At 39.1% G+C, this 26,698-nt stretch overlaps 1 long non-coding RNA gene across 2 annotated transcripts; it reads right to left on the bottom strand.

Annotated features, from left to right (window-relative positions):
- Window positions 1–18,634: 18,634 nt before the first annotated feature.
- LOC139976482 (uncharacterized) lies at window positions 18,635–26,374 on the bottom strand. Of its 2 annotated transcripts, XR_011796184.1 has the most exons (4): window positions 26,213–26,374; window positions 25,602–25,901; window positions 20,298–22,408; window positions 18,635–18,672 (listed from the first exon to the last, which is right to left on the bottom strand). It is a non-coding gene; the product is annotated as an uncharacterized lncRNA (long non-coding RNA). The 2 variants fall into 2 exon arrangements; XR_011796183.1 differs by having other exon boundaries at window positions 18,640–22,408.
- Between the last annotated feature and the right edge of the window lie 324 nt (window positions 26,375–26,698).

Genomic DNA, 26,698 nt, shown 5'->3' with positions numbered 1-26,698 from the left:
TACAAATATATATCTGCTTCAGATGCCATCCTTACACATGAGCTTCAATTGATCCATTGAATGGATGTCATTCTTGGGGATGCAGGAAGCTGAGGGGCTGCAGCCATGCTGCATAGCACATGACCTTTTGTGTCATGCGGTTCACACAATTGACACTGTGTGTCTGCAGGTAGAGTCTCTATTGTTTGATACTGATTCAGCCTTGCCTGCATGCTATTTTGCAGGAAGCTGAGGGGGCTGCAGCCATGCTGCATCGCACATGACCTTTTGTGTCGTGCGGTTCACACAATTGACACTGCATGTTTGCAGGTATAGTCTCTATTGTTCGATACTGATTCAGCCTTGCCTGCATGCTATTTGGCAGCCGTTGCAGTTTCTCTGCTTGACATGGTAGCTTATCACATCGTCATAGTAACAAGCTGTCAGCGAGTAATCCTGATTGGTCGTTGGAGGTCGATCTTTTACTGATCTTGCCAGGAGGGTTCTCTGATCAATTTCCTTTTCTTTCTTTTTTCCTTTTGTTTTTTTGGCATGCTGTGTATATCATGTTAATGTAGATACATTTATCAGGTCAAAAGACATAGAGAGGGCAGCCACCATTTAACCATATATTTATTTCCATATAACATATTTTGAAGCAGCTGTTCACATTCTGTCACCAGTTTCATGACAGTTTTACCAAAACCTACCACATCCTACACAAATACCGGTTGAAACTCAAGAATCTCATTTTCTTTTCAATTTATCGAGTGATAAATGATACTTTTCTTTTTCCTTTAATATTTGAAAACACTTTGAAATTAAACCTTAACAGTCAAGCTAATTACCTGTATTGTTTAATACAGGATTTTAGTGTAGCACAAGAAAAAAAAAGAAGGAATTTAAACCTCATCTTAATAGATCAGCAGCAAATGCTGCGTCAAGTTTTGACCGTTATCACCTTTCTGTGAAATATTTGGACTTCCATCTGCAATTAAATTTCAATGAGTAATAAATTATAAAAATATTACTCCATACAAAGATCATAATTTCTACTACATTTGGAAATTCTTGGTTCTGTAGTGGTACTGTTCTATTTGCATCACTGTGTCAAAGGTCATGGATACCCTGTACATGGATACATCTGCCAACAACATATGCATACAATTTTTTTATCAGCCTTTTTGGATTATAGCAGTCATGATTGTGATGGGGGTTTCCTTACAAACTTACCTGTTCTCTTATAAATGATATTTGTTATCTGCTATTCTGATATTCCTCCCTTTATACTAATTGTAGTCTGTGATTTATTTTTGACTGGTTGGAATGAAAACAGGGTTCGTTTAAATTTTTGTAGTTAAGTCAAATCACATAGTATGTACATCTTTGCAATGTGTTAGGGATAATGTACCTTCTGCCATGCTATCATTTGGTCAAATGCAACTAACAAAAAGATAGATGATTAGAAAAATGTCCATGATTCAGTAGCCTGTGAAGTGATAATATCCTGTCAGTGACATTGCCCATGCCCCGTTCATGTAGGTACACAAAGTTTTGACTCTCCTTCAACAATTTACAGGTGTAAATGCCGGTTCATACTCCAAATAATAATGTAGGGGGATAGATGTAAACGAACCATGGTAATATATAATGAAATCTTAATTGCATGCTGTATTTTGACCATGATGATATGTGGTTCATTTACATCGGTCGCGCACAAAATACATCGGAAGTACAAACCAGTCATATCAAAGAAGTAAACAGAACAAAAAACAAAACAGACTTGTGTCCAATTATGAGAAGTGTTAATGAGGCATGAGGCATACAGTATTAGATTTTGTGACTTTGACTTTTAGTATTCTGATTTGGGTTATGAACTGGTTCACTTTAATGTTTAAATTACATAACACATGTTCCAATTGTTGACTTGAAGTGTGTTCGCTCAACTTGTTTGCAATTAGGGGGAGGGGTGGAACAGGGGGTGGGGCAGGTTATAAAGTTTACAGTAGCTCAGTAAGAATAAGAACTATAACATTGATTCTGAATGTGGTTTTGACCTAAACAGTTTTAAATGAGACTTAAAAGGATTAAGAGTAATATAGATCACTAAAACTTGATCCAGGGATTTCAAACATTAGGTTTTTTGTCTCAATGTTACCATCTATGAGACGAAAAATGACAGAAAAACAGCTAGAAAATACACATTTATAGTTATTACCCCTGTGAATTATTTAATACCGCTGAGGTTACTGCATTGTTTTAATAATACATGTACTTCCAAATTGTGGCTTTTAAGTTTAGAATATTTTGTTGAGCTGTCCAGTTTCGTTTATTAATTGATAATGATATTTTTGACATTGGCCAGTATGATTATAAGTTGTATATTGTGTTGTAGAGAAAAAGTTTCTTTTAATTTTTTTCATGTCTCGTCGGCTAACAGAGACTTTAAACAAGCCCCTGCCCCCCCCCCCATTCCAGAAGTTGCAAACAGAAACAGGATGTAGGGAATTTCATTTCAATATCTTTCTCTCCTTAGTTCAATTTCATTTTTATTGAGTCCACTTGTATGCAGATTGGTGACATTTTTCTCTGCTTCTCACTCAGATAAACTCAGCATTATTTGTCTCCAGTATCTTAATTGTGAAGTCTCTATTGGTTCTTTCCCACACCCCTTCCAATTTTTTTTTTTTAAATATTTTTTTTTTGCTCTGCACTGCTGGCTAATTTGCCGTGGTATGCATTTTAATATTGTATACTTTTCTTCTTGTTCTTCTGGCTGTTATGGATTCAAATAGTCATAATCTCCAGTGGGTAGCTGGATCAGGGTCCCTGGTTAAATTATCCTTGGTATACATCCCTTTCTTGACTGACCATCTGGAAGATGTTGCTTTTGCCCTTTGTGTACTTGAGGGGGAGAAAACAGAGATTACTTGCAATAATATCATCTTAATATTGAACATTGTGTATCTGGTTAAAGTAAACTGGTATCTATCCCCTTCTCTGATACTTCCTTCTCCTCTTCCCTCCCCCTCCCCCCCCCCATCTCTCAGAAGTAATTGTAAATGTACCACTACGCTGATAGTTTCTAAAAGTTTGCCAAACTGGAATATTATAGGATTTACTTTTGTTCTTTGCTTACCTGTTACCTCACAGTCCCAGCACTCTTATCATGGCTGGACTGTAATGGTAAATATTTTGTACTTTATACCCTCATACCACCAACAAGGATAGAACTTTCAAAATTGACTGGCAATAAGAGCATTCATAATTCGTGAAGTGAGGCAGCACATGCCAAAATTTGTTGGGGCTAATTGGTCATATAAATTCTTCTTCTTATTATTATTATTATTAACCCCAAACCTGTTTAAATTGTTTACCCAATCCCCAAACCACCATTCCAAAACTACCGCTTGAATCATTAGGCTTGTTTTGTAAATAACTTTATTATATGTATAGTCATGTATGTTTTTTTGTTTTTTTGAACATTAATGAAAATGAGGCTTAAGTTAATCAAATGGATCTGAAGTTGATCTTCAACAAATTCCTTTATGTGTCCTCATACTAATATAATTTATTGAAAGTCAAGATTACATTTTACCAAGTAGAACATGTACTCCATATTTACCTTTCTCCTTCATCTTTGACATCTCTCTCTCTCTCTCTATCTTATTTATAAAAATTCCAGCTTTTGACTGCATGTTGCTGTATATTTAATTTAAGAAGAGGAGGTGCATTTGGGGGATGAGGTGGGGGGGGGGGGTGGGAGGTGGAAGAGACATCACTTTTGGAGGTTAAGGGTGCACTGTTCACTTCATCACGAGCAAGATTGTTGACCCTAGAGTATTTGATTGCTTGCCCCTTCTCTCCCCTTGGAATGGTGTCTGACCCCTCCTCCTCACCCCTAACAAACTGGAAATGTTTCTGTTCTATAAGATTCGGAATGCTGTACAATAAAAGGTCTTCATTATTGCCTTCAAAATTTGTCACGATCAAAGATGCTAAATCTTTGACGTACTAAGCTCTCCAACTGAATCACGAACATTGAAAAATGTTGCATTATGTAATTCTGTGAAGAGAAATGCTGTGAAATACTTAAACATGATTTGCCAGTTTTGGCAACTATTTACAAACTTACATTTCGCAATTAACATTGTTTGCATGTAATCTGCCATTTTCTCTCGAAGTGATATTAATTAAAGCAGTTATAGTGTATGACATTTTAAGGGAATCGTTTATTACCTCAGATAATATGCTAAAAAGGCTAAAAAATGGTCACATTATGTGTCAGTGCTATGCCTCTTTTCTACCACCCTGTCAGGATTGTTAACTCTCTTCGAATCAAACATGAATAAATTGGAAAGTTTATAATCTTTAGAAAACTTATTATTGTTTTGTGCAGATTTTCCGAGTATTTACCAGTCTAAAAATAAATACATGATGTTAACCTATGGTGACTGCAGTGATTTCCAATGCTTTTTTTTTTGTAGGTAATAATTGAATATCCGAACTACATGCAGATAACTCGGATGTTAGTATATGCATTTTACTAACCGGTGTCATAGCAGCATGACGCTGATGTCATAATGATGGTTATATTTTACTGAAGATAAGTGTGACATAGAACAGTAAGGGTGGAAAAATGTTTAGTTGTTGTATATTAATTATTATGTTTTATTTCTGGATATTTTCTCGTTCTTTTTTTCTGTATGTATATTGTCCCATGTATACATAGCAAACATGATATCTTTCATTTATGAAGATGGTTTGATATCAAATAAATTAACAGTCATATAAATAAAAATGTTTGACTCGTTTTGTTTTGTTCCTATGTAGACAACGGTGAGAAACATGGCCTTTCACAAGGGGTGGGGGGAATAAGAATCCCCTTCCCTCCCGTATGAGTTTGATAGTAGTAAAAAGTAATGAACAGCTGCTCTCTTGTGAAAGGTCTCCCATATATTTAAAGGTTTGCTGATCAAATGAATCCTGGCTACACAATACATAGCTGTATATGGCACACTAATGTCCAGGTATAGAAGAAACCAGTCAATCGTTAGTAAACCCAGGGGAGGCTACTACGGTCAATTGTTTTTATTTATCGAAAATCCAAAGTTTGGTATCCTCCCCGAGAGCTTTATATATATATATATATATATATATATATATATATATATATATATATATATTTTTTTTGGGGGGGGGGGGGTGAGATGTCCATGATAAGGAAGTGAAATTTTGCTCCCTCAGACTGAACAAGCCACGTTTAGCAATATGATAGTTTAATGGTCATCTGGAAATCACTTAAGAAACTGATAGTAGTGTTAAGTTCCCTACAGAAACATTGATACTGCCGTACAAGCAGTTGTTTGCGTTATAGATATATATCCAGGTTCGTTTTTTGAAAGCCAACTTACGTTACCCCTATCATCATAATGGCTATTCCACAAAACTTCAGGTGCATTGACTATTGTGTAGGGGGTTAACATTTTCTGTATCAAACACAACATATTTTAACATTTAAAGGCATGTTGAATACAAAGTATTATCAACATTTACTAATTTAATAGTACCAAGTACAATTTGAATGTTCCATTTATAATGTTATTCTATCTCTTGAATGTTTTCTTCTAACATTGACACACAGTGCAGACCCAGTACGAGTTTAGTAATAGCAACCTTTCTGAGAAATTACGGTCTAGCCGTCGCTGGCCAATGGATTTGTACCAACGAAGTATTCGTCTTGAGTACATCGACTCTGTATGTTGCTGTACTGGACGAATCTAACCATCATAGCTACTTTGCGATCCCCGTTATAGTCATTGCCGACTTTTCAAACCGCGGCCCCTTACAAATGTTCATGGTCGGTAAGAGTGACTCCATAGTTTTCCCTTTCGGGAAACAAAAAATGGACATTAGACCACGCTATTGGGACATTTGGACACCGCGAGTGATACAGTTTTCACAACTCCTTTCCAACCAGAAATAAGAGTTTCATCATATTTGAACCGATGATCGGTAAATAGGTTACAGAGCCTTCTTTATTGAACCGACCCATCGTGTGAGTAGCTCCCTCCTTTATTTATGACCGGTTATTTTGTAAGAAATCACTACCCTCAAAGAATTTGTCAATCTACATTGGGAACACCTTACCTTCTGGACAATATACTTTTGCATTGTCCCGCGCCATCGGGGCTCCACTCACTATAAATTACCACCAACTATACCGTCGCCTGCCAAGAGCAAGCGGTCTAGCCAGATCCGGTGCCTTTGCCTGGTCATTCTTTTCCTGAGACTTGCACTGTTACGAGCAAGTCAACATGGCAAATGGCTACTCGTCGGGCCCGGACCGCCTTGTGCCGGCCCCCTTGGTTGGGGGGGGGGGCATTTGCCTGCGAGTGGAACAGGGGTCACAGGGGACCACTACATCCTATTAACGATCCAGGAGGGGTACCGACTGGAATTCACTTCTTGGCCACCAGCTCCCAGCCACCAGCCTCCTTTTCGGCTCACCCCGATCCCGCCAGATCCCGCCAGGGCAAACGCCCCACACAACAAAGTTCAGGCTCTTCTCCGACAAGGTACCATCGCCCTTATTTCTGGCGATACCTTGTCCCTTTCTCAGCGACCTTCTTTCTAACTTCGAAGAAGGACGGCTGTTGGAGACCCATCCTCAACCTACGACCGCTGAACCACTTCAGCCGCCTCCACGGTTTCGGTTAAAGACACTCCCCTTGATCCTGAACAGGTTGTCGCCCGCCCTGTGGGCCTGCTCAGTCGATCTCCATGGCGCTTATCTTCACGTTCCGGTCTTTGTTGACCACTGTTCCTTCTTGATGTTCCATTACAACGGGGCTTCTTACCGGTTCTTACCGGTTCACGGCCTCTCCATTCAGCCTGTCCACTGCTCGCTGAGAGAATGTCGCGGTGATCCAAGGGAGGATTCGAAACTTCGCAAGTGGTTGTTCGGCTTTTGACACCAGGAGTTTCAGAATATAGCTCGCGGAGGAAAATTAACCGGTGAAGCACAAATACGTGTAGCCGGATTGAAATTCGGGACTTTAGCCGTTGACGCAATACGATTTAAATAATTAACACCGATTAAGAAGAGTCCGTGAAGCACAAAGATGTTAAAGATTCCGCACAAAGGGGTTTTGTTTCCGGTAACATACGAAGTTTGAGTAAACTCTGCGCTTGATTTTAGTCGGTTACGCACAATTACGTTAAGTTGATAACGCTCCGCCAAAATTTTGTGACTGACGCAAGATGTGTCAGAAAACAACTACGCGTCTTAGGAATTTGAGACAGCTCGCCGAGAAAATGACGCGGGGATCCAAGGAAGATTTTGAAACTCCGCGCGGTTGCGCACAATTAGTTTGGTTGATTACGCTCCGACAGAATTTTGTGGCTGACGTTGGAAGGGTCAGACAACAACTACTCGTCGAAGGAATTTGAGACAGTTCGCGGACGAAATAAAGCCGGTGATACACGGAGATTTTGAAAATTCCGCGCATGGTTGTTCAGCTATTGACACCGGGAGTTTCAGAATATAGCTCGCGGAGGGAAATTAACCGGTGAAGAACAAATAGGTGTAGCCGGCTTCAAAATGCGGGACTTTAGCCGTTGACGTAATACGATTTAAATAATTACCAACCGATTAAGAAGAGTCGGTGAAGCACAAAGATGTTAAAGATTCCACACAAAGGGGCTGGTTTCCGGCGACCTAGTACGCGTCGAAGGAATTTGAGACAGCTCGCCGAGAGAATGACGCGGGCATCCAAGGGAGATTTTGGAACTCCGCACGTGGTTGTTCGGCTTTTGACACTAGGAGTTTCAGAATATAGCACGCGGAGGGAAATTAACCGGTGAAGCACAAATAGGTGTAGTCGGCTTCGAAATGCGGGATTTTAACCGTTGATGCAATACGATTTAAATAATTACCAACCGATTAAAAGAGTCCGTGAAGCATAAAGATGTTAAAGATTCCGCACAAAGGGGCTGGTTTCAGGCGACCTACGAAGTTTGAGTTAACTCGGCGCTAGATTTTAGTCGGTGACGCACAATAACGTTAAGTTGATAACGCTCCGACAGAATTTTGTGACTGAGGCAAGATGTGTCAGAAAACAGCTACGCGTCGAAGGAATTTGAGATAGCTCGCCGAGAGAATGACGCGGGGATCAAAGGGAGATTTTGAAACTCCGCACGTTGTTGTTCGGCTTTTGACACCAGGAGTTTCAGAATATAGCTCGCGGAGGGAAATTAACCGGTGAAGCACAAATAGGTGTAGTCGGCTTCAAAATGCGGGAATTTAACCGTCGATGCAATACAATTTAAATAATTACCAACCGATTAAAAGAGTCCGTGAAGCATAAAGATGTTAAAGATTCCGCACAAAGGGGCTGGTTTCCGGCGACCTACAAAGTTTGAGTTAACTCTGCGCTAGATTTTAGTCGGTTACGCACAATTACGTTAAGTTGATAACGCTCCGCCCAAATTTTGTGACTGACGCAAGATGTGTCAGAAAACAACTACGCGTCTTAGGAATTTGAGACAGCTCGCCGAGAAAATGACGCGGGGATCCAAGGAAGATTTTGAAACTCCGCTGGTTGTTTGGCTTTTGACACCAGGAGTTTCAGAATATAGCTCGCGGAGGGAAATTAACCGGTGAAGCACTAATAGGTGTAGCCGGCTTCAAAATGCGGGACTTTAACCGTGGTTGCAATACGATTTAAATAATTACCAACCGATTAAGAAGACTCGGTGAAGAATAAAGATGTTAAAGATTCCGCACAAAGGGGCTGGTTTCCGGCGACCTACGAAGTTTGAGTTAATTCGGCGCTAGATTTTAGTCGGTGACGCACAATTACGTTAAGCTGATAACGCTCCGACAGAATTTTGTGACTGACGCAAGATGTGTCAGAAAACAACTACGCGTCTTAGGAATTTGAGACATCTCGCCGAGAGAATGACGCGGGGATCCAAGGGAGATTTTGAAACTCCGCAGGTGGTTGTTTGGCTTTTGACACCATGAATTTCAGAATATACCCCGCGGAGGGAAATTAAGCGGTGAAGCACAAATAGGTGTAGCCGGCTTCGAAATGCGAGACTTTAGCCGTTGATGCAATACGATTTAAATAATTACCAACCGATTAAGAAGAGTCGGTGAAGCATAAAGATGTTAAAGATTCCGCACAAAGGGGCTTGTTTCCGGCGACCTACGAAGTTTGAGTTAATTCGGCGCTAGATTTTAGTCGGTGACGCACAGTTACGTTTAGTTGATAACGTTCTGACAGAATTTTGTGACTGACGCAAGATGTGTCAGAAAACAACTACGCGCTGAAGGAATTTCAAAAAGCTCGCCTAGAAAATGAAGCAGGGATCCAAGGGAGATTTTGAAACTCCGTTGGTGGTTGTTCGGCTATTGACACCAGGAGTTTCAGAATATAGCTCGCGGAGGGAAATTAACAGGAGAAGCACACACACGTGAAGCCGGCTTCGAAGTGCAGGACTTCAACCGTTGACGCAATACGAATTAATTAATTACCAACCAATTGAGAAGTGTCGGCGAAGCACGAAGATGTTAAAGATTCCGCACAAAGGGATTTTTACCGGTGACATACGAAGTTTGAGTGCACTCGTCGCTTGATTTAAGTTAGAGACGCCCAATAAGGTTTAGTTGTTAACTTGTTACGCTTCGACAGAATTTTGTGGCTGACGCAAGAAGTGTCGGTCAACAACTACGCGCAAAAGGAAGACAGCTCGCTGAGAGAATGATTCGAGGATCCAAGGGAGATTTTGAAACAGCGCACGTGGCTGTTCGGCCTTTGACATCAGGAGTTTCAGAATATAACTCGTGGAGGTAAATTCACCGGTGAAGCACAAATATACTTAGCCGGCTTCGTAATGAGGGACTTTAGCCATTTACGCAATAAGATTAAAATAATTACGCACCGATTGAGAGAGTCGTTGAAGCACAAAGATATTAAAGATTCTGTACCAAATTTTTGTTTTCGGTGACAAACGAAGTTTGAGTTAACTCGGCGCTTAACTTTAGTTGGGGACGCACAATTAGGTAAAGTTGATTACGCTCCGTGAGAATTTTGTGGCTGACGCAAGACGTTTCAGACAACAACTACGCGCCGAAGGAATTTGAGACAGCTCGCCGAGAGAATGAAGCTGGGATCCAAAGGGATTTTGAAACTCCGCACGTGGTTGTTCAGCTAGTTTCAGAATATAGCTTGGGGAGGGAATATAACCGATGAAGCACAAATAGGTGTAGCCGGTTACTACATCAGGGACTTAAGCCGTTGACGAAATAAGATTCAAACAATCACGTACCAATTGCAAAGAGGCGATGAAGCACGAATATGTTAAAAATTCCTCAGAAAGGATTTTTTTTTTTACCGGTGACGTACGAAGTTTGAGTTAACTCGTCGTTTGATTTTAGTCGGGGACAGCCAGTTAGGTTAAGTTGATTACGCTCATACAGAAGTTTGTGGCTGACGCAAGATGTGTCAGACAACAAAAATGAGTCGAAGGAATTTGAGACAGCTCGCTGAGAGAATGTCGCGGTGATCCAAGGGAGGATTCGAAACTTCGCAAGTGGTTGTTCGGCTTTTGACACCAGGAGTTTCAGAATATAGCTCGCGGAGGAAAATTAACCGGTGAAGCACAAATACGTGTAGCCGACCTCGAAATGCGGGACTTTAACCGTTGACGCAATACGATTTAAATAACTACCAACCGATTAAGAAGTGTCGGTGAAGCACAAAGATGTTAAAAATTCCTCAGAAAGGATTTTTTTTTACCGGCGACCTATGAAGTTTGAGTTAATTTGGCGCTAGATTTTAGTCGGTGACGCACACTTACGTTTAGTTGATAACGTTCCGACAGAATTTTGTGACTGACGCAAGAAGAGTCAGAAAACAACTACGCGCCTAAGGAATTTGAGACAGCTCGCTGAGAGAATGTCGCGGGAATGCAAGGGAGGTTGTGAAACTCCGCAAGTGGTTGTTCGGCTTTTGACACCAGGAGTTTCAGAATATAGCTCGCGGAGGGAAATTAACCGGTGAGGCACAAATAGGTTTAACCGGCTTGATATGCGGGACTTAAGCCGTTGACGCAATACGATTTAAATAATTACCAACCGATTAAGAAGAGTCCGTGAAGCACAAAGATGTTAAAAATTCCGCACAAAGGGGCTTGGTTTCCGGCGACCTACGAAGGTTGAGTTAATCCGGCGCTAGATTTTAGTCGGTGACGCACAGTTACGTTAAGGTGATAACGCTTTGAGACAGAATTTTGTGACTAGCGAAAGAAGTGTCAGACAACAACTACGCGCCGAAGGAATTTGAGAGTGCTCGCTGAGAGAATGAAGCAGGGATCCAAGGGAGATATTGAAACTCCGCACGAGGTTGTTTGGCTTTTGACACTAAGAGTTTCAGAATATAGCTCGCGGAGGGAAATTTACCGGTGAAGCACAAATAGGTGTAGCCGGCTTCGAAATGCGGGACTTTAGTCGTTGACGCAATACGATTTAAATAATTACCAACCGATTAAGAAGTGTCGGTGAAGCACAAAGATGTTAAAGATTCCGCACAAAGGGGCTGGTTTCCGGCAACCTACAAAGTTTGAGTTAACTCGGCTCTAGATTTTAGTCGGTGACGCACAATTACTTTAGGTTAATAACGATCCGACAGAATTTTGTGACTGACGCAAGATGTGTCAGAAACAACTACTCGCCGAAAGAATTTGAGACAGCTCGCCGAGAGAATGACGCGTGGATCAAATTGAGATTTTGAAACTCCGCAGGTGGTTGTTCGGCTTTTGACACCAGGATTTTCAGAATATAGCTCGCGGAGGGAGATGAACGGATGAAACACAAATAGGTGTAGCCGGCTTGATATGCGGAACTTTAGCCGTTGACGCATAAGATTAAAATAATTACCAACCAATTGAGAAGAGTCGGTGAAGCACAAAGATGTTAAAGATTCCGCACAAAGGGGTTTCTGTTTCCGGTAACATACGAAGTTTGAGTTAACTCTGCGCTTGATTTTAGTCGGTTACGCACAATTAGGTTAGATTGATTACGCTCCGACAGAATTTTGTGGCTGACGTTGGAAGTGTCAGACAACAGCTACTCGTCGAAGGAATTTGAGACAGTTCGCGGACGAAATAAAGCCGGTGATACACGGAGATTTGAAAATTCCGCGCGTGGTTGTTCAGCTATTGACACCAGGAGTTTCGTAATATAGCTCGCGGATGAAACACAAATAGATGTAGCCGGGTTTGAAATGAGGGACTTTAGCGGTTAACGCAATAACATTAAAATAATCACGCACAGATTTAAAAGAGTCGGCGAATCAAGAAGAAGATAAAGTTCTGCACACAGGGAATTTTCCTATGACAGACGAAGTTTGAGTTAACTCGGCGCTTGAGCTTAGTCGGTGATGAGTAATAAGGTTGCGGCTGACGCAAGAAGGTCAGACACCAAAAAAAAAAAAAAACGCGTCGAAGGACTTGAAGACAAGTTGCTGAAGGAATGAGGCTGGTAATGCACGGAGATTTTGAAAACTCCGCACATGGTAGTTCGCTATTGAAACGAGAAGTTTGAGAAAACAGAACGTAGAGGAAATGTAACCGTTGAAGTGCAAAAACTTGTTGTTTGTAACGCACCGAAGGAATTTAACTGCTGAAGCACGAAGTTTAACTCACCAATACGCCGTGACGCAAGACAGTTGAGACAAGAACGCATTGAGTAAATGACGCCGGTTAAGCACACATTTTAGCAGACTGCGTGTCGAAGATATCCAGCAGGTGACTCCATAAAATTCAAAGAATAAATTCGCACGAGGAAATTTATCTAGTGAAAAGATTTTTGAGACACAGACTTGAGAAGTGAATTTCGTCAGTTAAGGCTTAGTTAAGAATGCATTGAAGAAAGCCACTCTGTTTCATTCGAAGGTTGTGCAGAAGTACTCACTGAGCGATTTTAGCGGGCGATGAGGGAATTATCCTCTATAGCACCTACATAACTTAGCGAGTAACGCATGAAGTTGCAATCGATTACGCTACACAGCATTTAACATCGTGACGTAAGAAGTTTAAGACCACAATTTATCAAGGGAATTAAGCCGGTACCAAAGGACAGTTGAGACACATATGCACTGGGAAAATGTCACCGGTTTGGATTCTTATGAGAAGCCTCAGCAAGTGACGCATGAAGATTCAGACAATAAATACGCACGAGGAAATTTAGCTGGTTTATAGAATTTGCGACATTAACTTGCGAAGAGAATTTCGTCAGTGTCTCGCGAAGGTTTAGTGAGAACCGCACTGGTTTGATACCGCAACTTGTAGAGGTAATTTTGTCGTTTACGAACGAAGAATGAGACAAAACTGCGCACAGCATAACTTGAATCAGTGACGCACAATAATGTGTAGCCGACTACGCAATGAGGGACTTCAGACGATGAGTCTCAGAGACTTCAACAACTACGCACAGATGCATTTTAGCCGTTGAATCACGAATATGTTGAAGACTCCGTACCCGAGAGAAGGTAACAGGTGAAAGACGAAGTTTGAGTTGATTCCGGGTGTGATTTTGTTGGCTGCACACAGTTAGGTGTAGGTTATTACGCTCCTAGGGAATCATGTGGGTAACGCACGAAGGTTGAGACAACAACTACACACCACCAGAATTTGATACACTTCGTAACGGGAATTAAGCTGGTGCGGCACAGTGATTTTGAAACTCCGCTAGTGGTAGTCTAGCTGTTGACATCAAAAGTTCGAGAAATCAGCTCACGGAGGGAATTTAACTATTAGGCGAAGTCGGCAACGCACCGAAAGGAATTGAGCCGGTGAAGACTGGAAAGTTATACAACAACGCACTAAGTGAATTTGACGGTGACGAACGAGGCGGAACTGAGCAATTTTATACAGCGATGAAGAAATTTAGTCTTAAAGCACAATGTTTTAAGTCGACTACGCGCCTACAGAATTCAGCAAGTGACGCTCGAAACTGCAATCGACAACGCACTCAAGTAATTAACATAGCCACAAAGTAAAAGTTAATCCCGCACATCCAGTAGAATTTGCTGGATCACCGGTCGTTGACGCAGACGGTCGCTCCCCTGTGGACTAGAGTGTTTAGCAGGAACGAAAAAGATTTAATAAGAAGAAAAAACACATTTACCGTCTTACATGGACAAGGGGCCGTTATGCTGTTAATCCACGATATCCCACTTCTGGCAGCAGATACTCATAGCTGGTACAGCAATTATACTGTTTATATGGTGTTTCTTGACATCTGGTCGGATGACCTGGTTCAAGGTGACAAAAGGACGTAAATAAAGAGATGAAACATAACTTTAGCATTATCACCAATTGTACTGGACCAGACTTTTTCACCTGGGGGTCTAAGGGAACGAAGAGTTCGAGTGGGTGGCAAGTTTCGCGTGAGACCAGTTCGGTCGTTTTAGGTACTTTTGCGACATGCGCCATTCCCAAAATATGGAAACCATGGTAACGGTACTGTTATAAATATTGTTTTACCCTAAGTTTCATCCGCTGAATTGTTTAAGTGATAATCTAACTAAAATGATTAACTATCTAAATTGTAGATAAAGTCAAGCGTGTAGCTAAGATTTCATCTTGGGGGGTGGAGGGGGGATTACATTTCTCGACCTGTCAACGAGAACGCTTTGCGCTATCTGCGTGAGGCCCAGGCTTGGTCTCTGGAAGCTATACGACATGGTGGACTTATAAGACTTCTTTAACCTCTCTCGTTTTTCTATCATTTGATGGGGGTCTCCCCAACCCCCTGACTACACCCTTGGAGAATATCACTAGTTGATAACTCTGTGTACTGTTCTCATAATGTTTACAGTACATACATATCGTTTCACTTTGTCTACAAAAGTCTACGTATTTATTTATATTTGGAGAATTCATTTTTTTCAGCTAAAGTTGTTATTTGCAGAATCAATTTAGAATTTGGATAAACTTAAAATATCTTAATGGAATAGCTATAGGTTTTTGACAATTGGGTTCAATTTTTTGTAATTTCAATTGTTTTGTCTGAACTTTTCACTTTGGTCTGGAGTATTCTTTCAACAGTACAGTTTCAGTTATTTCATTGTTTATGATTTGTATATCAAGCTCAGGTTCATCAATTTAGGCTTCATTCATGTGCTGGTCTGACAAATTGGTACATGGAACTATATAGTTCTTGTGGGACAAGATTTATCACATTGATGGTAATAATAGGGTTCAGTATTATAATTAAAGTTTATTCATCTGAACAATTGACGGACTCAACTGGAGTCGGCTCCGATTCGAGTCCAGCTACTGTCAAATCAGAGCCTATAGTCAAATTCCAGTGAACTCGAGTCCGAGCAAGTCTGAGTCCAGAGTTAAGCGGAGTCCGAAATCGAGTCCGAACAATATTATAGAATCGTTAAAGACTCAATTCATTAAAATCAGCTACACGAAAATTGCGTTCCAAGATGTAATGCAATGAATTGAACACACAGGCTAACCACGTCATACGAGGGAGATATCTTCAAAATTCCACATGAATTGTGACCGCGTGGCAGTTCAAACGGAGTGGGGCTTCACTGGTTTAAAATATCGACTATCCGTAGTACCTTAATCAGATTCAGACACTTTGTGGTTATAGCCATTATCAATAAAGATTAATAATGAGAAGCTTGACGATAGTTCTTCGACATCAACTGGTGGTCTTAGCAGATTCTACGGTCCTATACGTTTCAATCAAAGCAGATCGATCTGTAATGAAAAGAGAACAACAGAGGTGAAGATAATAAGACTATATATATTCGTAGACAGTGACAGTCTAAATCCACTGCAAAAAGTTTCAAAAGGGATGAAAGAACTTCCTCGTTATCCCATGTGGTCCATCGAGAGGCAATTGGAATTCAGTAAAGACCAGATATATTGTACAACGCGAATTGCCATGTTATGTGTTCCGTGGTACCGATATAGACAACAGAGGCCAAAAGCTATACCTAGCAAAAAATGTACCCTAATTTTACCGCGGTAAACTATGGTAAATGTGTAGTAAATAGGGTAAATGTGTGGTAAAATTGTGGTAGAATCATCCGCGGTACATTTACCGCAGTTTTACCATGGTATTACCGCGGTAAAAGTATGGTAAAAGTGCGGTACATTTACTGCGGTAAATTTACCGCAGTTTTACCATGATGTTACCGCGGTATAAGTAGGGTAAAAGTACGGTACATTTACCGTGGTAAATTTACCGCAGTTTTACCATGATACTACCGCGGTAAAAGTGTGGTACATTTACTACGGTAAATTTACCGGAGTTTTACCATGGTTTTACCTCGCTAAAAGTGTGGTACATTTACTACGGTAAATTTACCACAGTTTTACCATGGTATTACCGCTGTAAAAGTAGGGTAAAAGTGTGGTACATTTACCGCGGTAAATTTACCGCAGTTTTACCATGATATTACCGCGGTAAAAGTAGGGTAAAAGCGTGGTACATTTACTACGGTAAATTTACCATAGTTTTACCATGATATTACTGTAGTAAAAGTAGGGTAAGTTTATATGGTACATAAACTACATATGTGAAATTCCTACAATTTGTGCCATGATTAACCACAGTAAAAATAGGGTAAAACTATACGGTGCAATTATACTATGGTAAATTTACCATCATTGTACCATGATTTTACCACAGTAGAACATATATGGGTCACACTATGAAACATGATGGTTCATTTACAGCAATTTTCCATGATTTTGTCCCATATTTTTGCAATACTGATATGACAAACCTTTTGTTCTATTCATATCTTAATGTTGGCAATATAAATTACCTGTGGATATGAGTTGAATAAAGAAGAGAGACAAACTGCTATTCTTATATGTTATAGTATGCATCTCTTTTCCTAAAAAAAACTAGCAGAGGATAGATAAATAGAGAATTCCTTCATGGAATCCCTGATATATCTGAGAGGAGACAACAACTAATTCTTTTTTCATTATTAGAGAGAACCTAAAAGCCTTTAAAATGAAAAAAAGAACAATATAAACTAGCACACATAAGGCATAGCTTCTGTGCATCAACACTGTGGCACACAAAAATTGACCAATCAGTGTCCTCCGATTTGGGTGTTCTCTGTCAGGTCCATTAAATGGCTTGACAAGTCTATGTATCTATGATCAAACCTCGGTGTCGACACTGACACCAATTTCCACCCGCTCCTTTCTCGTGGTAGGAAAGTGGCTACACGTGGAAAGCGGTACTCACGTCCTTCGGAGGGGACGTTAAATTGCGGTCCCGGGAGCAGGACTACACACCCCTGCCTCGTTACTTCAGGGCACTATTCGAAAAGAGAAGGCGAGATTCGCCGGTGTCCTTCCACACACAAAAACTTGGAACCTCAATGATTTCCGACTAAGGATTTCCTTAGTCTGCTGAAGCACCTTCGGGTGGAAGCGTAATACGAGGTGTATCATATCATATCATCATGATCAAAGTACACTCACCATTTAGAACAAATCTTTGAAGGCAATAAGAGATCAAAAGTCCAATCTGGACTAACAATTAAGTCAAAAGAAGAGGGTCAGGAATCATACCATCTAGGGTAATTGAAATTCAACAAAGCTTTCTCATGTGTGACACCTCCATGGACTGATGAATTAAAAACTGTTGCATTCTACAACTGAGGACTTACATGTCAGGCATGCAACCATTACAATAAGGGTAAAGTCATATAGCCAAATTATGATACAGTACACTGATGGGTGAAATTCAAAGAAATATATGGTATACATGCTGACAGAAGTTAGGACAAGATCATGCTCAATGTTAGGTAAAACTGTCCTACAATTAGTGTAAAATCATGGTAAATTGAGGTAAAACTAAGGTAAAAGCGTAGTAAATCTACGGTCAAATTGGGGTAAAAGTATGGTAAATTGAGGTAAAACTAAGGTAAAAGCGTGGTAAATCTACGGTAAAATTGGGTTCAAAGAACGGTAAAACTGTGGTAAATTTAGGGTAAAAGAGTAATAAATGCGTGGTCAATCTAGGGTAAAATTGGGGTAACAGAACGATAAACTGTGGTAAAAGCGTGGTAAAATATGGTAAATTGAGGTAAAACTAATGAAAAAGCGTGGTAAATATACGGTAAAATTGGGGTTAAAGAACGGTAAAACTGTGGTAAATTTGGGGTAAAAGCGTAGTAAAAGTGTAGTAAAAGCGTGGTAAAAGTATGGTAACACCGTGGTAAATTGCGGTAAAATTGGGGTAAAAAGTGAGGTAAAACCATGGTAAATTTGTGGTAATTGACTGTGGTAAACCGCGGTTTACCGCGTCCATAGGGTCAAAACACCGCGGTAATGTACAACAAATTTACCGCGTTTTTACCCCGGTTTTACCGGGGTAAAAGTGTGGTATGTTACAGCGGTAAATTTTTTCCTGGGTAAGCCAGGAGTCTTCTATAACTCCTTCGAGGCAGGTAACTGACATTTTACTGAAATGGCACCGAAGCGTAATTTTCATTTCTTTTAAGTATATGTTTCTGCATGAAAGATACCTTAATTGCTACAAATTGGTAGAAACACAGTTCCCTGGAATTAACTCTAAATTAGGAATAAAACATCCCTGATTTCTTGTTTTACCAGGCTGCTAAGGTTCCTTACCTGTACAACGAAAAGAATACTTTTTATTGCCATTATTTAGCAAATTGAATACAGCGAAGAAGTTTCAAGAATCGAAATATGGCAATTCTGTAAGCATTTACGAAAAATATGAGAATAGTTGTTTAGGTTTGCATGAAATGATTTTGAGATTTACGGTACTTTCTCTGTGTCAGGAAAGACTTCATCTGCATGATCCAATGCTTCTGTTTGAACATCTACAATCAGAGTGTAATCGATTGCGTATGGCGGACATTCGTAGTATGTTACGCGCTCGTTACGTGTAGATACGACTATGATACTGGTGTTGCAAAGGAACGTCGAATCTGATACTTCCGTCTGCTGATATATCTATGAACATTGCGTATAGTCCTGAAATCTGAAAAGCTACATTCGTTTCATCTGCAGTGCACTTGTCTAAAAGAGAGTAGCAACTTTATTTGAATTTACGACGAAGCCAACTTGGCCCTGTACTCGTGTGTTTGTTTGTATTCGGTTATTCGTTTCGTGAAAATGCTATGCCGTATTTCTAAGATGGTGATCGTAGCACATATCATCGGCGTATATAACGGATACATCTGGACCAATTGTCAATAAGCAAACGCATAAAATAAAATACGAAAGAACCAACCATGGAGGATCATGCGACAAGCTGCCTTGTCGCATTCAACTATTATAATACGGTACTTCTTGAATGTGTATTCTACAAATAAAACTAATAGATACCATTTCTTGTAAAGCTACGCGTATAATTGAATCTAGATAAATGGGGTACATTTTTCCAATGTATACTGGGACTTTCAATTTCAAAATTGCCAGTTTTAGTATTTTCTGTCAAACATTCGAACTGCAGCTGACACACAAGCAGCTTATTAGGACTGTACATAGACACGAGAAGCAGACGACAGTACTCGTTGCCACCTAGCAACACCAGTCTCTAAATATACATGGTGTTACTAAAATTCAGTACATTGATCATCAATCTGCCATACGGCCATTATGTATGTGGTTAATTTTTGCAGCAGCCAGCTTGTTGGTGGTGACTTTCTGCTGAGGCCACTCAATTAACCACCTGTCGTATTAGAAGATATTCTGTGGAGAATAGCCATATACCGTAGTGTGGTCGTTATTATTATTCTTAGCGCAATTGTTTTATTGGAGCAAGTTGTAGGAGAGGAATGTTGCTCTTTACGATACTGTGCTGTGTTTTCTGCTTTGCAAACGCGTGTACTCAACATCACCAAATAATTCGAAATAATAGCGTACGACAGTTGAAAAGTATTCTGCCAAATGTGAACTTGAAGCAAACAGTTGTGATATCAAAATATGTAGGCCTACACTGTAAAAAAAAATACCTACCATTAAGAAGAGACACATACCCAACCCTCATTACAGGCCTAATGATAAAGACAACAATGAAAAACTTTTCCAAACAGCTACAACAAATCTATTTTGGGAGATATCACAGGTTTAACGGTTTTGCTTCACACATTGGCGGGAAACTTGTCTAATGATCAAGTCTAACGTGACATACATCATCCAGCCACATGTGCTCGAATTGCTTTTGTTTTTCTATATTTACCACGATGTTGGTTTTCTGTAATGGAAATGGGTGTACTATGCCAAACCTAACATGTTGCACCTCTTCACATGATGTGGGTTTGGCTTCGGTGTCAACACTGGTAACATTCTGGCTTGAAAATATAAAAGAATTACAAAGAGAGAGAGAGTTAAAGCTTCATGCATGAACAGTCATATACGTTGGCTTATAGACATCCCCTATTGCAAAATTGGAACCATTTCAAATCCAAAGTCAGTCAAACTACTAGATATAATAGACAAAACAAACATTTTGACTGCTCGCAGTGTGCAACATTGCGCTGAACTGTTTGTATAGTTCATTCATAGTTGCATAGTTCATTCACAGTTTATATAGTTCATTCATAGTTGCATAGTTCATTCATAATTGCATAGTTCATTCACTGTTTGTAAAGTTCATTCACTACACAAATTAAGACAGTGTTCAATTACCCAATAGTGCATGCTATAAAGGTGCGGTACGCAAATTTCACTAGGATGTTTTGAATGTTTTCTCTTACATCCGTCAAAAATATATTTTCGTGCATGGACTATCCTTCTTTGTATCGCATGCCAACTATATAAGATCAATACGTCGTAGCAGACCTGAAAGTTTAAATGTTGTCACAGTAATGTTTTGAGATTGAAGTGATCTTTCAAAGATTCGAAATGCATGCAGTCCTTCGGTATAACATTTTTTTTATTATATACTGCCTGCATGGAAACAATAAAATTCCCGTTGTAATAAGTCACTCTCACACAGAATGTTCAGCAAGTTGATATTTAGGTGTTATTTTGCCTGCGTAATTGTATATCCTTGTGAATATGAAACTCGTTAATTTCGCTATGTCTGCCAAACGACAAACGTACTGGCAATTAGTTGTACAGCTTTCACTTTTGTTGTATACGGTGATATACTCGTTAACTGTTGCCTGTAGACCTACCGTGAATGTAGTTTACCGTTAAAGTCTTATACCTTGACATTTAAGTTAAAGCTTGCACATCTGCCTATAAACTGCTAAGAGTACATTTGCTTAAAACTGACAATTCTCAAAGAACCCAGCTATAGTTGCCTGTTGAACATCTCCAATATTTTTCAAAGATGTGTAGATCGACTTTGAGACTGACTAGCTTTATATGACAGCGACCTCAGAGAGACTGGCCGAAGAAATGTGTCGAAAAACAACCAAGAAAAGCGTCAATTTGTACGTTATAAGTATGTCTGTACACTCAGAGGTGTAAGCTAGAGAAGGTTATGTCGGAATATGTGCACTGAACAGTAATGGATGGAAGTGCAGTCCAGGGTGGGGGGGGGGTAGCATTTTCAGATAGTGCTTGTCTCTCGTACCGAATTTGAAACACACAAATAATTGCAAAAGAGGGAATTACTCTGAAATGTATGAAACATTGGAAATGTGTTTCCGTCATTCTCTGCCAAGGCTTGTTTTTTACCAAATTGTTAAAGGGGTACTTAACCCATTACTCATGTATCAGTTCCTACTCCTTTAAGCTTACTGTTCAAATAATATGACCTTGTTACCGCGCAACAAAATCCAATGAGTGTTAAGTGCAATTTCATTTCAACATGTATCGATTTCATATTCCGAGAACACAAGCAGATGGCGAAACTAGATGTAGTTGTGATATTAACCCTTACCTAAGTATCCGCTTCACTTTTCAGGATCGACTTCTGGGGGGGGGGGGAGGGCGACATCTCTTCTCCTCCACCCGTCTCCCTCTCAAATATACGCCCCTGTCAGTTTCTTTGTTTTAACTATACACGGTCGGAAGAGTAGAAGCGCCACCTTGTTACAGTAGCTTCGTCATTTAGTAGTAATAGCACCTTCTGTTTAGGGCAGTGGCGCCTCCTGTTCAGAGTAGCAGCACCATCTGTTTAGGGTAGTGTCACCTCGTGTTTATGATAGTAGTACCTTCTGTTTAGGGTAGTAGCACCTGCTGTTTAGAGTAGAAGCACATTCTGTTTAGGGTAGTGCCACCTCCTGATTAAGGTATAGCACCTCCTGTTGAGGGTAGTAGCACTTTCTGTTTAGGGTTACAACGCCACCTGTGGTCCTGTTGACGTTCCATAGCCGTACCCAATCTATGATACTCTGACAGTAGATGTTCGAATAGCAGCCAGGGTCCTAGCAGATCAAGCCTCCTATATGAAATAAATCTCAACAACGTTATCATCGAACACAAATAATTATTGTGAAATTCATCGTAAATTCCCTTCATTTGACACTCTTTTGTCTACGAAACTCGTATCCCTTTGAACTGACAGAGGAATGCATACTATGCTAGTAACACCTGGGAGCACGTCACATGACCCTTCATAGTTGGTACGTATTCCTACTTTGGAACGAGCCTTCAAGATCATCGATGAGACCAGATATGGAACTGTAGCAGTAGGATAGCAGTCGGATTTATTGCCTGAAAAGTAGTGTTTCTAACAAGATTTAAGGATGGAACGTGGCTGTAAGAGATTCATACTAGTGACCGCTGGGTTGTCTAAAATTTCTCGGTCAGTTTATCATTATTCATTAGCTTATGTAATTATATATAAAAACAAATTTCTCGTGACATCTCTTCCATGCCGCTTTCTGGGTTGTATTGAATGAAACTCAGGAGTGATCCCTGGTTACACGGCATGCAAGGTACTGTGACGTCTGACTATAGGGATATATATATATATATATATATATATATATATATAGGGATAACCACCATATGAGGGTTGGATCACTCGGTTTGTGGAGCGCTGAGGTTTGTTATCCAGAGGGAATTAGTTCAAATCCCGTACTAGCCATACATTTCTTTGTTTTTTCCATTGTCTAAAATTTCTTATGTGACCACTTTGTTCGTCGTGTTGAAAATATTTCTTTTAAAGCTAACAAACCAGAAAGTATGTCAGAGGGTAATATAACTGTTCTGTTTGTCTAACATTTTAATCACAAAAAAGGATTATTCAAATTCTGAGTTTATCTTGTAATCTAGAATTGTACGGAATCTGATTGGTATGATACGTAGTTACATATCCGAGGTGTTGAAGAACCTACTACTTCAACAAACGGAATATTCCGTACCATGGCAACGGTCTGATTAATGATCTTAAACTTTACACATTGGATGAATAACATACCCTATCAGTTAGTTTTAGTTTACATAGTTTTCATTGATTGTTAACAACACTAACCGAAGCCGGCATACATTGATATACTTATAGCTACAGATTAGAGTAACCATCAGTGAAATAAGCAATGGATACTGGATATACCATGATAGAAAGGAAGATACAGTTCAGCTTGTATCCCAGTTACGAGAGGGAACACGATGGGTTCATAATTACAATTCTTAACTAGAATGTCGTCTTTAAAAAAGGATTTAAAAGGTAACATTTGTTAGGAATGCTAAAGCAAAATTGTAAACCTGATGTGTTTCTTAAATGATTGCTTGGTGTAAACAAGTGTGTTATTCCAATATTGTATCTGTAAAATATTACTCATAACTCAACCAGTGATGCATAGTTGATCTTTTGGGAAAACAACGAAAGTCATTATCAGAGTCTGTGTTTAATAGTAACAATTAACATGTCAAATGTTTATCGAAGAACTGAATAACAACCAATGTGAAGCTATTGTTGCAAATAATAGATATTACACATAGAAACCAAAACGTTAATGATTTAAATAGGAAACTCGTGCAGAGCTCTGGAGACAAGAATATGTTTCGATAGCCCTATTTTAAGGTACCGCCTCTTAGAGTTTACAAATCACTTTCCTTTTCTGAAAGAGAAACTAATTGGTCATCCTCGGAGCACTACGTTATGTACGCCTATTGATTAATTAAGAGACACAAACATTTTAAAACACGGAGAAGAGTTCTGTATAGTTCATACGGTGAAATTCGAAAAGAAAATCTATGAAGAAAAGGAGTGATATTGCCATGCAAGCCCAGTAAAAGTACAGGACAAGAGATATGAAGTCATTACAAATGTGCAATTTCTTGAGGGTCCAGAATTACATAATTATGGTTAAGTACAAGTTAGACCAGATGCTGTGTAATGCAGAGTATTAAAATACCAAAAAAAGGAAAGAAAAGCTATGCGGCTTCCTGTTGTAATTAATATTCCTGTTTAAACTGATTTGAACTTGTCGCTGAAATAAAAATATTTAGTATTGAGTATAAATTGAAATATTGGGATGATAAAGATATTCTCGAATTCGCACACGTCATGTGAAATATTCTAGATCAAAGACAATATTAAGACCGATCAGTTTCCGAGTACTAGAAGGAAGGCATTTCTGAATCATCTTGTGGTCTGATTCGTTGAGAGGGTGTGGTCGGATAGGTCGATTGAGTTAGAATTTACGCGGTGGGTTAATTCGGTGTCTACATCTTTCGGGTAACGATTATCCAGTTTTGAATCCGTCACTACGTAATATTCCTTGCTATATGTTAAAGAATCGTTTTTTATTTAGTATTGACAGTATAGAAAATTTAATAGGCACTTGCCTTCACTCGGAATTTAATTTAACTATGTTCCCTTGGATTGGTATTTCCCTTCGTAAGTTGACACAATAGTAGTATGCATTAACATCAGCGCTGTAGGCCTACATTACACTACTGAAGGTTTCCTGCGTTTTCTTTAACATGGAGCGTGGGGTGTAATGTAGCCGAAACGATCAAAATAAGTTAAGCGTGTGTAAAGTTGGTATATCTCACTATATAAAAACTGACAAACTAAAGAAGTATACATACATTCATACATATATTCATATAATATATATCTGCATATATATATATATATATATATATATATATATATATATATATATATATATATATATATATGTGTGTGTGTGTACAGATAGATTGATATATGTATGAACACGCTATTCCATCACGCACATATTGACTTCTTTCATTGCGGCGATTGAATTGATCGATTTTCTTTTTTCCCAGTCCCAGATATGTTATATGATATATATATATATATATATATATATATATATATAATAATTTAAGCATATATATATATATATATATATATATATATATATATATATATATATATATTTATAAATCAACATTTACTGGTTGTCGACTTGACGACGCAAAATGCATTTATTTGCACTACGATAGATTAACCCACTGCCGGATATTTATCCATAAAATATCAGCGTAACTAACGTAGTGCACTTTTTTAAACTTTGGCTTAAGCTGAATCGATAACGTTCCTTTGGTCTATAGCTGAACGTAACATACGTAAGACACGATCATATCTAAAAAGTAAACTGAATTTTCTGTGACTTTGAAACATATTTTTTAAATTTATTTCCAATTTAAATTACCTGTTATTGTTATACTGTATCTGTCGACTGTGTGGCCATTTTGTACACAGGTATAAAGACCAGCGTCATTCTCATCAAAATTGTTCACTTCGAGAGTATAGTTCTGTGACGAAACCGCTAGTTTGGAAGTATATTGATCGCTGCGTCGAAATCCAAGAAACACTATAGTATTATTGATACACCATAATACTCGAGAAAAATCCGTAACATTACACTTTAAGGAAACTGATCCTCCGACATTAAGTGAAACATGTTTCCCAAGAGTTTTCTTGTCACTGCACTGATCACTACTCGTTGTCGCTGAAAATATTTCCAAAATAAGTATAAATTAGACACCTTAATATAAAGCAGGTTGACCAAGTTGGCTGGTTCCTAATGGATACAATGTTATGTACCGTAGAAGATTAATTAATATAGAATTTTATGTATTCGGCTGGTGGATAAAGCCACCATTTCTACTATATGTGTTATGGTAAAACAATTAGTAAACATTAACTTAAATACACTGTAAAGAACTAAATGTATTTCTTTATTTTGTTATTATGCTCGGGACGAGTGCTTAGTGTCATCTAAGAATCATGCAGAATGTACTTTATTTAATGTACACTTACTTTGAGCGGTATAAATGCACAGCACCAGAAAACACTGAATGGTAGTCACGGACATTCTCTTTAGCTTTTCGTCACATACTTTCCATGAAAGAATACGATTGAAGAATAACGCTTCTTCCTTTTACAACAACAAAAAAGATTGTATTGTAGTTATATATCTACGTAATATTTTATACAGGAAAGTGTAAGTGGCGCCCTTTGGCATCTAAATATACGGCTCTGTTTTTAACGAAAAACAATTGTGTTCTAAGCGATCACTTTAAATTTAAGGTCCATGCGTTTATCAGATGCAAACGAGGCAAGGATACAATATTTTTTCTTTTTAATCACTGAATAATTCGCTGTCAAATCTTGTGAGTACTTTTGTCGACGGAGAAGCAAACGATCTGGTATACAGAAGAGAATAAGACAAACGAAGCCTGCTAACTTCAGCTTTCCTTATGGATTCTCCTCCAACATAAACAGTATTCAGGGCAAGTTTGCACA

This window comes from Apostichopus japonicus, chromosome 11 (genome assembly GCF_037975245.1).
Source record: "Apostichopus japonicus isolate 1M-3 chromosome 11, ASM3797524v1, whole genome shotgun sequence".
In the NCBI taxonomy this organism is placed as follows: Eukaryota; Metazoa; Echinodermata; class Holothuroidea; order Aspidochirotida; family Stichopodidae; genus Apostichopus; species Apostichopus japonicus.
This window is presented reverse-complemented; position numbering and strand designations above follow the sequence as displayed.